The sequence below is a fragment of the Schistocerca gregaria genome, chromosome X, assembly GCF_023897955.1.
Source record: "Schistocerca gregaria isolate iqSchGreg1 chromosome X, iqSchGreg1.2, whole genome shotgun sequence".
NCBI classification, from domain to species: domain Eukaryota; kingdom Metazoa; phylum Arthropoda; class Insecta; order Orthoptera; family Acrididae; genus Schistocerca; species Schistocerca gregaria.
In genome coordinates, this window is record NC_064931.1 from 187,861,508 (window position 1) to 187,873,968 (window position 12,461).

Consider the following 12,461-nt stretch of genomic DNA (forward strand, 5'->3'; position numbering starts at 1 on the left):
CACCATACTTATTGAGGATCGTCATCGTGGACGTACAGAATTTTGATTCATCAATGAACCCAATGCAATGCCATTCATCAGCAATCCTGGTTATGACACCACTAAAACCCAGCCGTTTGTGTTGTGGTTTTAACTACAGCCTTTGCTTCAGATTGTAACTCCTTAGTCTGGCTGCTGCTAGTCTCTAGCCAATGGTGCAGATGACAGAGAATTTTAACAGCAGAGTCGATTATGGTGCTTGTTCTCTGATGGCAGACACAGATGCGAAGGTGCATGGTACAGCAATCCTCCCTTGTGGTGGTCGACTGAAACCTTGACGAGTATACCTGTGTAGTTATTCTAGGAGAGTTCACAGGCAAACTAGGTCTCTGATGACGTCATCAATAAGTCATGGAGTTTCCCTGCCTGCTCCCCCCACCCCAGTGACAATGGTCAATTGCCCTATGTATAAAATGGCATTAAATTCAAATTTTGGCGTTCAATTCAAAATATGGCAGGAAATTCAAAAAATAGCCCAGTTATGCTAGTGTGTTTCCTAAAGACGCAGGGCTGTTGTCCTAAGTATAGACTGATGGGAAATCCAAAATGGTGCATTGCCATACTGGATAAACTGGTAAACTGGGACAAGCTTTATGACGTCACAATCCGAGATTTGGAATACGATCACCAGCTTAACTATGATGTCAGTATCCAAGATGGCTGACCTGGAACACAAGATGGCGATCGAGCATGGCGACCTGGTCACACTGGCACTGTTCTATGATGTTACAATCCAACTCAGACCTGTCAGACTATTTATTACAGTGTGGAATTGTGGCATGTGGCTCACACTTGAGATACTGGCGTGCTATACTATGATGTCAGAATCCGAGATGAGCAGCCTGGAATACAAGATAGTGATCGAACATAGCGACCAGGGTGTACTGGAAGAGGCCCTATGTCATCAGAATCGCAGTTCTGAAGTACTGGCCCTATGACATCAGAGACAAAGGATGCTAACCTATTTGACATGTTTTCCGCGACTCCTATTCACTCAGAGGTGTATGGTAACAACTCCTCCTAAATCTAAGTTTGGACTCGTCTTTATATAAACAAGCACATCGCCTCTCCACTAAGTCAAAGTCCAAACTGTACACCGTTTAGTACGAACACTTGGCCCTTTGTTTAGACAAATACCTTTTCAGGAGGAACTCGCTTTCTGTGGTCGATAATTCCACCACCAGGCACTACTGCCGCCTCCCAAATGCTGAGCAGAGCTGTGAATCGCAGGGGTCGCTGTGTTGCCTAAGACAAAAGAGTCCGGCAGGCGGTAACTAACCCACCGTCCGTCACTGGCAGCTCCAGACTCATGTGCGGTGGCTCTCGAAAAAAAAGTTAAGGCGCTAAACTTCGTTTCATAAGCCACTGCTCATTTATTGAACACTTGCCTTTTGTGTCCGCATTCTCCATGCTTTGTTCATTCATTTTTTACTGCTACTTGATTGAGTGAAAAATAAATTCTTTCGACCTTTCGCTTGCTGAGTTGTAATATGGTCGATATTAGATTTAAGTTCTTTCTGCTCAGCAAGGATTTCATTGCTTAAATCTATATGTTTCTTTGTGAATTTTTCTGTAAGTTCTTTCTGTGTATGCTCGACCATCTTCTGACATTCAAGCACCTTCTCCTTGAATTGATTTTGTGACCTTTGGGTGTTCTGATTTTTTTATGTAGTTCTCGTTTCACGTTATTACTTAATTCATTGGTTCTTTGTTTATTGGTTTGTCGCATTATGGATCATTTTGTTCATATACTCAAACAGTTAACTACTGCTGACATTCCATTACTGATAGTTGTTCTTGTTTTCATTTTTCTCCAATTTATTGACACTTTCGCGCTATACTGAGTGTTTCAGAATGAACATCGGAGTTTTAGGTCTTTGTAGCATTTATTATATTTAACTTACAATTATAAATAGTACATCAAATCAAAGAGTAGCTCAAACAGTTTTTCTTACAAGTGTTCAACGTGACCACCATTTGCCACATGGCACACATTGAGTCGATAGGCATGTTCCTATCAAACCATGATCAGCGTGTCTCGAGTAATTGGTGCAAAAATGCTTCATTTCTATTTCTTAAGTTGGGTAGTCCAGATCGTAGCAGAGACACATACACGTGGTATGAACCTCCAAAGGTAAAAATCACATGGCGTCATATTAGGTGAACGTGGAGGGCACGCGAAACAAACTCTGTTATTCGTCCACTTACGGCCAATCAAGCGGTCAGGAGCAACGTTCTCTAACCAGTTGCATACTGAGTTATGGCAGTGAGGTGGACCGAGCGGTTTGGCGCAGTGATTAGTACTCTGGACTCGCATTTGGGAGGACGACTGCTCGAACCCGCATCCTGCCATCCTGATTAAGGTTTTCCGTGTTTTCCCTAAATAGTTTCAGACAAATGCCAGCATGGTTCCTTTGAAAGGGCAAGGCCGATTTCCTTGCCTAATCCGAGCTTGTGCTTTGTTTCTAATGACCTCGTTATCGACGGGACGTTAAACACTAATCTCCTCCTCCAGTGAGAAGGTACACCGTCTTGCTGCCATAGTTCTAATGCCGCAAGATAAGAAATCCCAGTTACAATTTCTTCGCCGAAAAAATAACGCCCAGTAACTTTCCATCGGGATATATCACCAAAAAAAATCAATTTCAGGGAGAATCAGTGCAACTGTGTCATCTCGTGGGGTTTTGCGGAGCCTAAATGTGTACAATAGGTTTTTCCTATTTCTACGTAGCTGAAATGTCGATTCATCGCTGAAGACGACACGAACCAGAAAATCATCTTTGCTACTAACACTTTCTCAATGGAAGACGAAGACAACAGTGCATTTGCACACATGTACAAACAAAACTGCTTCACTTGGTCTTTAAGTTGCTGTAATATTTAGAATTGTAAATTGAATGTAATAAATTCTACAAAGCCTTAAATTCCAGATATTAATTTTGAAATACAGTACGGGATATTTTCATTATTTATATACATTTCAGAATTCATGGTCCATTCTACATGAACTACTGAACTGTCATGCATATTTACATCTTCGACACTATCATTCATAAGTTAAGAACTACTTATTTATTATTTTAATGCCATTAATACGAGCAGCCAGTAATAATGTAGATTCCCAAATCCGCAAATCCTGTGGAAATATTTATCTTGTAATAATTTGGTGTCTGGGTCGTAGGTACATGGCTTTATACAGATGTTTGAGTTAATCTTTTAACTTTATAAATGACAGACAAAAACTCTTTTTTTTTTCAAGATGGCGCCGAGTGAGAATTTAGCTGTGTTAGCTCTGTGAATTGAGTTAAAATCAACGATACAAAGTATGAGTGTGCACGAAATTTAGTAATGAGTGTGTCAGGAAGTGCTTTCTTTACTGTTATAATGAACCAGAGGAAGAAATCTACATAAGCGAGATAAATAATGTAAAAGAGTGTGTTGTGTCTGTATCTCTGTTCAATTACTGAGAAAATAGGAATCGAAAGATATCCTAAGTGTTACTGTCGAACTGCGAAAGGTGTTTGTGTGTGAAATTATAAATAATTATAGAAGAAGCTGCTAATACAAAATCTATAACTAAGCTACATCAATTGATAGAATAAAGAAGAAAGTGAACACAACATGGCGACGAGAAATAATATTCTAGCCCATCTTACTATAAATTGTGACTATTTAGCGTTAGGTGAATGTTGTATGTGTGGTGATATTGTATCAAAAGGTATTAGGCTATGTTCAGCAACACACAGATGGTATCATACATCATGTTTCGCTCGTCTGGAACTAGGAAACGTATCTTGTGATTGTGAAACATACCACGCCGGTCGTGAGACAGCAGTGCAGAAGTGTGGTAACGGTTTGGAAGTCAACGTGATAGACGTACTGCAACAGGACCTTGCAGAAATTACAGCATATGCTGAAAAGTTGAATCACATGGTACAACGTTTATCAGAAAATCTTGAAGAAACAGACTCGAAAGTATACATCCACTGTAGTTCAGGTAACACAAACTATTGAACCGGGAGAAGTTTATGAAACGAGGGTGTTTTAAAGTACAATAACAAAGTAAATTGCTTAAACAACGACAGTGAAATTCTCGGGATAGCAAATCGTGAAATAGTGAACGATGTAATACCCGATTTTCCCCGTCAGGATTGTTCAAAAGGACGATTAATTCTATCTACATGTGATGTAAACAAACACTTTGCGCAGGTGATACGATATGAAAAATGTATTCACGATTAAAACAATCATCTCAAACGACCATTTGGGCATGAAAAGCATGGTAATAGAAATCAAATAATGCAAAACACTGTGGTGAATAAAACAAGAGATGTTGTTTTATATTCATACTGTAATGGAAGAGGGTTAGCAGAACAAATACGATATCAGAATCAAACCAGGTGCCTGTATGAAAGAAATTTTAAAGAACTGTAATTATAGTAATCACACATGGCAAAATCGTGCATAGTAATATTCAGTGGTGCAAATGATATATATAAACAGAAGCTACTCGAACACTAAATACAGTCCTAAACAGAATAAAAAAGCAAAATGTTATTGTTATAGGGTTTACTCACAAGTATGATCTACCAGAATGGTCATGTGTAATTAAAGAGATCAAGAAAGCCAACAGGATCTACCAAAAAATCTGCAGATCCATGGACAATGTTTTCTTTCTTCACACAACTGATTTGGAAAGAATGTGCTGCACAAAACATGGAATGCACTGAAACAAGCAAGCCAAGTCCTATTTATGTGAAAAGCTTGGGGGGGGGGGGGTGATGAAAACTATTTCCATAAACAGTGAAATACATGACCCAATTCCACTGGGGCAGCAGAACATCCAGACAGAAGACATTCCATTCAAACAGCAACTGGCCATTGAAGATATTGAGGATTTAGAGTCCACAGGAGAAACGGTTTCAAATGGAGAAGCTTTGATAACATTGGCAGAAGAGGAATCAGTGTCACCATCAACAGCTAGTACAACAGCAGTAACAACAAGGAATGCAAAACCAGAAGTAACAGAAGATCCAGGATGCAGTGAAGTGAACATAGAACAGTGGTGATGGGAGCAGTGTCATTACCACAAACAAGTCAGGAAGCAACAGCTACAGAAGCGGCAACAGTAGAAGATATATCATGTAGCAATGTCAACAAAAGAAGATCTGTGCCTCCTTCACATCTAAAGGATTTTTTAATAGAAGTAAGGAAGAAGGAGCGCCCAAGATAAATAACTGTAATTACTTAACAATATTTCACCAGAATGTTCAGTCATTAAGGAACAAAGTGCAACAGTTAGAAATTGAACTAGAAGCCATAGGTAGCTTGAGAGTCTGCATTACTGAACACTGGTGCTAAGGATCTGAAACTGAATACATAGTTTTACCTTCTTATGAATAAGCATGTTATTATAGCAGAACATTAAATAGGGGTGGTGGCTCATGTATTTATGTGAAAAAAGGTCTACAGTTCATAGAAAGGAGTGATATGATTTCTTTGAGTGAAGAAAAACATTTTGAACCCTTAAAAATTGTATATACTGTGTTTATATAGGTCTCCTAATGGCGATGTCGAAACATTTTTCACTAAATTAATACAAGTGTTGGACAAAATATGTAACCCTAAAGTACATATTATTATTTGTGGAGATTTAAATATCAATATGCTGAAAATGGGTGAAGTCAGCACCAGGTTCTTGAATATCTTGTACAGTCATGGTATCTCACAACGGGGAACAAATGCCACAAGAGTAACCAAACACTCATCTTCAATAATTGACCATATTCTAACAGATATTAACCATAAATGCTGTGAAGTAACTGTTAAAAACCTTGGGATATCAGACCACTTTGGTCAAAGTACAAAACTTAAAATATCTACAAAGTTACAAGCAAAAGTGCTTAGCTACAGAAGGGTTTTTTCTAAATCAAAAAGGTGTGAATTTTCACACAGATGACTGGCCAGATATGGTCAGAAGTATATTCAGGAACACATGTAAATGAAAATTTCAACAAATTCATGAATGTATTCAAGTTAAAATTTGAGGAAACATTTCCTAAAGTAGTGCATTCTGTTGGGGGATCTAGTAGGAAGACTTGGGTAACAAAATGTATCAGAAAATCCTCTGAAACACTCAAATATCTGAGATGTATCAGAAATTATAAGAGTGACCCAGCATTCTTACAGTTTTTTTAGGTACAAGAGGACATACAGAAAACTGTTGCAGGAAGCAAAGAGAATCCAAAATTAAAAGACCATATAGAACTCAAACAATAAAAGCAGAGCCATTTGGAATATAGTAAAACAAGAAACTGGTAACTCAAAATCAAAGTAGATGGACATAAAAATTAGAAATAAAGGTAGTTTAATAGATAATCCTAAGGGCCTGGCTAACTTTATAAACAACTACTTTAGTAATATAGCAATATAACAGCAAGAAAAGCTTCCTAAAACACAACACACAATGGCAAAGAACTATGTATCTCACACAATGCTACTACTACCCACCAATGGAGATGAAATCAGTAGCATTGTACATAAATTCAAGAGTAAATCATCCACAGGTTTAGATGAAGATCCAATTTGTATACTAAAACACTGCATTATCGGCATAAAAGAACCTTTAGCAGACATTACAAATGAGTTGTTCTCATCAGGTTGCTTCCCTAATTATTTAAAGCATGCAAAAATTCTTCACATACACAAAAAAGGTGATACAGAAAATATAGAGAATTACAGACCAATTTCATTGCTGTCTTCTTTTTCAAAAACAATGGAAACTATTATGAAAAACAGACTTATGGACTACTCAAATAAATACCAACTCCTATGCAAAGGACAGTTTGGTTTCAGGACTGGAAAGGGAACAGAAGCAGCTACAGAAAAGATTACAAGAGTAGTTCTAGAAGCCCTAGATAAAGGAGAACAAGTAACAGGCATTTTCCTAGATCTCACCAAAGCATTTGATACAGTTGACCATGAAATACTACTAGGTAAACCTGAAGCACTAGGAATCAGGGGGGGTTGTAAATAAATGGTTTAAATCTTACCTTGCAGACAGAGTGCAGAGGGTGGAGATATCTCAAATTCCAAGTAGCTCAAATTATTTAGTGAAACATCTTTCAGATGAAGAATATTTGAACATTGGAGTACCTCAAGGGAGTGTGTTAGGCACAATACTATTTCTTATTTATATTAATGACTTCCCACAGTGGGTAATGCAAGGAGAAACAGTGTTGTTTGCTGATGACAGCAATATAATAATTACAGACAGGACATCAGAAATGTTAAATGTAAAAGCTGAAAAAGGCACTTAAGGACGTTCACAACTGGTCAAATAACAACATCGTAACCCTTAATGTGTAGAAGACTAATAACATAAACTTCTATATAAAGAAATAACCGAATATGACAAAGCTTAAAGTTCAAAATGAAACTGTATATGTAGCCAGCACAAAAATTTTGGGTATGTATGTTGATCAACAATTAAAATGGGATGCACATATTTGGATGCTTGGGAAAACAGCATGCTATGCCTTACCAACATTAGTCACTATGTGCAATAGTTCATGCCAGAGAATGACATACTTTGCACACATAAATTCTATAATAAGCATAACATTCCGAGGTGCAAATTCCCAAAATATGAAATATGTGTTCAGATTTCAAAAACGAGCTATTAGAATAATGAGCAAGAGTCACAAAAGAGCACGCTGCAGTGCGCTATTTAAAAAGTGGGGTATTCTGACTATCCCAAGTGAATATATCTTGCAAACTACAGTTTTTTTTCACACAAATATTGAGCAATACTTAGCAAACAGCTGCATACATGATCACCAAATCAGAAACAGTAACTGCTTGCACCTAGACAGAATGAAAAAAACTAAAACCCAAATCACTATGTTTTACCAAGATGTCAAGATATACAATAAATAGCCAAAAGAAATCAAAAGCATAAAAGAACTATGTAAATTTAAGGCCTTCCTTAAAGAAGATTTATTAAAAAATATTTTTTACTCGATTAGAGAATTGATGCAGCATAAAACTGGCATAAATAAATAATCAGGTTAATCAATTACAAAGTGGACATTCTAGATTGCAATTTACCCATACAAGTATTACAGGAGGCTTGTGATATATTTCTTTTGATTGAAGCAGGTTCTTCAGCATTATGTAATTCAATGATAAATTGAGTGTGTAATATACATATATATATATTATGAATTTATTATATATAGCTTGTACATCATTACCTTATATGACAAAATAATGTACATAAGTATGCATAATTACGACATCCATACAAAGAAATTTGTTTACAGATGAATAAATAAATAAATAAATCTTGCTTTTTTATTCTTCCATACAAAACAATAACATATGATCGATGCACATAAATATCTTGCTGCCTCAGTGAGTCTGTGTTGCCACCTTCATCCTTGACAAGAACAATGCAGCACTGTCTTGGAAACATATGTGCATCTGTCGTCTGCTAAAGTGTGTGCCAAGACTCTCACAAGAACTGCCTACAAAAGTGTTACTGCATAATAGTAGCACAAGTGCTTGTTGCCTCAGCGGGCTGATACATTCATTCCAGTGGCTAGTGACATCAACCAAGCCCAACATCAGAGTTACGATGTTTCTAATGATTAGAATTAAAGGCTGCATAAATTCAAGTTACTTTGATGGCTACTTAAATGGGCAGGTGCACCCAAATGACATTGGGAGTCCCTCGCAAATTTCCAGCTCCATTTGCATCAAATTGTGTTTATAATATTTTGATTGGACTGGATTGAAATAAGTGGGCAGAGTTTAGAACACACAAAAACAAACATCGCTAAAAATACTAAAATAAAAATCAAATGTTCTTATGTATATGTACATTAAACAGTTATGTTCAATCAGACGATTACAAAACTGTAACTGGATTCATCAAGACAGAATATTGTGAAATTTATTGATATGCCTTTATCGATGATTCAGTTAATTATTAGTTATTGAAACGTCATCATTTAAGTAAAACTAGCTATCAGAGGTGAGGTATTTTTTCCTCCTGTCTTAGCTGAAATACATGAAATGCACCAAAAGGCTTTACAAAAAATGTGTCAAGATTAAGATGAAACGTGATCGCAAAACATGTTTTGCAGGTTTGGTTGGTGGAAGCTACCTTCTACAACACCTATTATGTCTCTATGAATAAGAGGTGGTTCTGACATCCAGTATATAAGAGTAGTAATCTTCATTTGAATAGTGTCTGCAACTGCAATGAATTTTTGAATAATTTCATGGTACATTCAGCTGACATGCTCTTCATTTGATGTAAGATTGTACAATTTCGATCTTAGGCCATTTTCAGATATCTAAAACGAAACCATTAGAGACTCGATGTATTAGTACCACTTATGAATTTAACATAGGAACAATTTATACCCCAAGATATAATAGGAGGATTATAGCTTACTTAAAGAACGATTCTAAAGTGGTATATTATGACATGTACGTCTTTGTCTTGTGGTTCAAGTAACTGTCATAAAACAAGATTATTTTAGAAGCACATTATTTTTGAGCAGTTGTTGCAACGCTCTTGTATACAGGGTGTTTCAGAAGTGACGGTCAATATTCTGGGATCAATATGAATGATCATTCGAAACAAGAACTTCAAGTTAACATAGTCTCTAAAACGCATACCATAAGAGCTATGAGCAATTCTTGATCTTATATACTGTGAAACAAATTGCTTCTACTGCAATTTCTGCTTCCCATATTTTGGGAAGTGGTAGTATGGTTCAAAACAAGAAAAAATATCAATAAACATCTGCTCTACAATACACAACTTAAAAGTTGTGAGCACTTGTTCGTTACAAGAGTTTTGGTTGAAAGTAGCGAAGATGAACAAGTGCTCATAGCTCTTAAAATATGCATTTTAGAGTACATGTTTACTGGACATTTTTTCTTGCTTTAGTTCATACTATCACATCCTAAAATATGGAAAGTCAAGAGTTTGCAGAAGAAGAGAATTGCTTCACAATATCTAAGATCAAGAATTGCTAATAGCTCTTAAGTTATGCGATTTAGAACTCACCTTTACATTACTACATGTTTCTAAAGATCATTCCTGTCATATCTGTCATATCCCAGAATATTGACCATCACTTTTGAAACACTCTGTATAAGGTTAAAATTATTTTACAGTAATTCGCTAATTAAGCTGTATAAGTCTTGGTTAACAACTAAATTTAATTATCATTCATCACTGGCGTAAATATGACTCCTTGTAATATGTTTAAAATAACTTGTAAATATTTGTCCTATTGTTTTGGGAACATATCATTTTTAATAGTTGTTACAAAGGTGTATATATATATATACCTTTGTAGCAACTATTAAAAATGGTATGACCACAACAACACACACACACACACACACACACACACACACACACACACACACACACACAGATATATGTTGTTGTGGTCTTCAGTCCTGAGACTCGTTTGATGCAGCTCTCCATACTACTCTATCCTGTGCAAGCTTCTTCATCTCCCAGTACCTACTGCAGCCTACATCCTTCTGAATCTGCTTAATGTATTCATCTCTTGGTCTCCCTCTACAATTTTTACCCTCCACGCTCCCCTCCAGTACTAAATTAGTGATCCCTTGATGCCTCAGAACATGTCCTACCGACTGATCCCTTCTTCTAGTCAAGTTGTGCCACAAACTCCTCTTCTCACCAATTCTGTTCAATACCTCATCATTAGTTATGTGATCTACCCACCTAATCTTCAGCATCCTTCTGTAGCACCACATTTCGAAAGTTTCTATTCTCTTCTTGTCTAAACTATTTATCGTCCATGTTTGACTTCCATACATGGCTACACTCCATACATACAGTTTCAGAAACGATTTCCTGACACTTAAATCAATACTCGACGTTAACAAATTTTTCTTCTTCAGAAACGCTTTCCTTGCCATTGCCAGTCTACATTTTATATCCTCTCTACTTCTGCCATCATCAGTTACACTCCTGGAAATTGAAATAAGAACACCATGAATTCATTGTCCCAGGAAGGGGAAACTTTATTGACACATTCCTGGGGTCAGATACATCACATGATCACACTGACAGAACCACAGGCACATAGACACAGGCAACAGAGCATGCCCAATGTCGTCACTAGTACAGTGTATATCCACCATTCGCAGCAATGCAGGCTGCTATTCTCCCATGGAGACGATCGTAGAGATGCTGGATGTAGTCCTGTGGAATGGCTTGCCATGCCATTTGCACCTGGCGCCTCAGTTCGACCAGCGTTCGTGCTGGACGTGCAGACCGCGTGAGACGACACTTCATCCAGTCCCAAACATGCTCAATGGGGGACAGATCCGGAGATCTTGCTGGCCTGGGTAGTTGACTTACACCTTCTGGAGCACGTTGGGTGGCACGGGATACATGCGGACGTGCATTGTCCTGTTGGAACAGCAAGTTCCCTTGCCGGTCTAGGAATGGTAGAACGATGGGTTCGATGACGGTTTGGATGTACCGTGCACTATTCAGTGTCCCCTCGACGATCACCAGAGGTGTACGGCCAGTGTAGGAGATCGCTCCCCACACCATGATGCCGTGTGTTGGCCCTGTGTGCCTCGGTCATATGCAGTCCTGATTGTGGCGCTCACCTGCACGGCGCCAAACACGCATACGACCATCATTGGCACCAAGGCAGAAGCGACTCTCATCGCTGAAGAGGACTCGTCTCCATTCGTCCATCCATTCACGCCTGTCGCGACACCACTGGAGGCGGGCTGCACGATGTTGGGGCGTGAGCGGAAGACGGCCTAACGGTGTGCGGTACCGTAGCCTAGCTTCATGGAGACGGTTGCGAATTGTCCTCGCCGATACCCCAGGAGCAACAGTGTCCCAAATTTGCTGGGAAGTGGCGGTGCGGTCCCCTACGGCACTGCGTAGGATCCTACGGTCTTGGCGTGCATCCGTGCGTCGCTGCGGTCCGGTCCCAGGTCGACGGGCACGTGCACCTTCCGCCGACCACTGGCGACAACATCGATGTACTGTGGAGACCTCACGCCCCACGTGTTGAGCAATTCGGCGGTACGTCCACCCGGCCTCCCGCATGCCCACTATACGCCCTCGCTCAAAGTCCGTCAACTGCACATATGGTTCACGTCCACGCTGTCGCGGCATGCTACCAGTGTCAAAGACTGCGATGGAGCTCCGTATGCCACGGCAAACTGGCTGACACTGACGGCGGCGGTGCACAAATGCTGCGCAGCTAGCGCCATTCGACGGCCAACACCGCGGTTCCTGGTGTGTCTACTGTGCCGTGCCTGTGATCATTGCTTGTACAGCCCTCTCGCAGTGTCCGGAGCAAGTATGGTGGGTCTGACACACCGGTGTCATTGTGTTC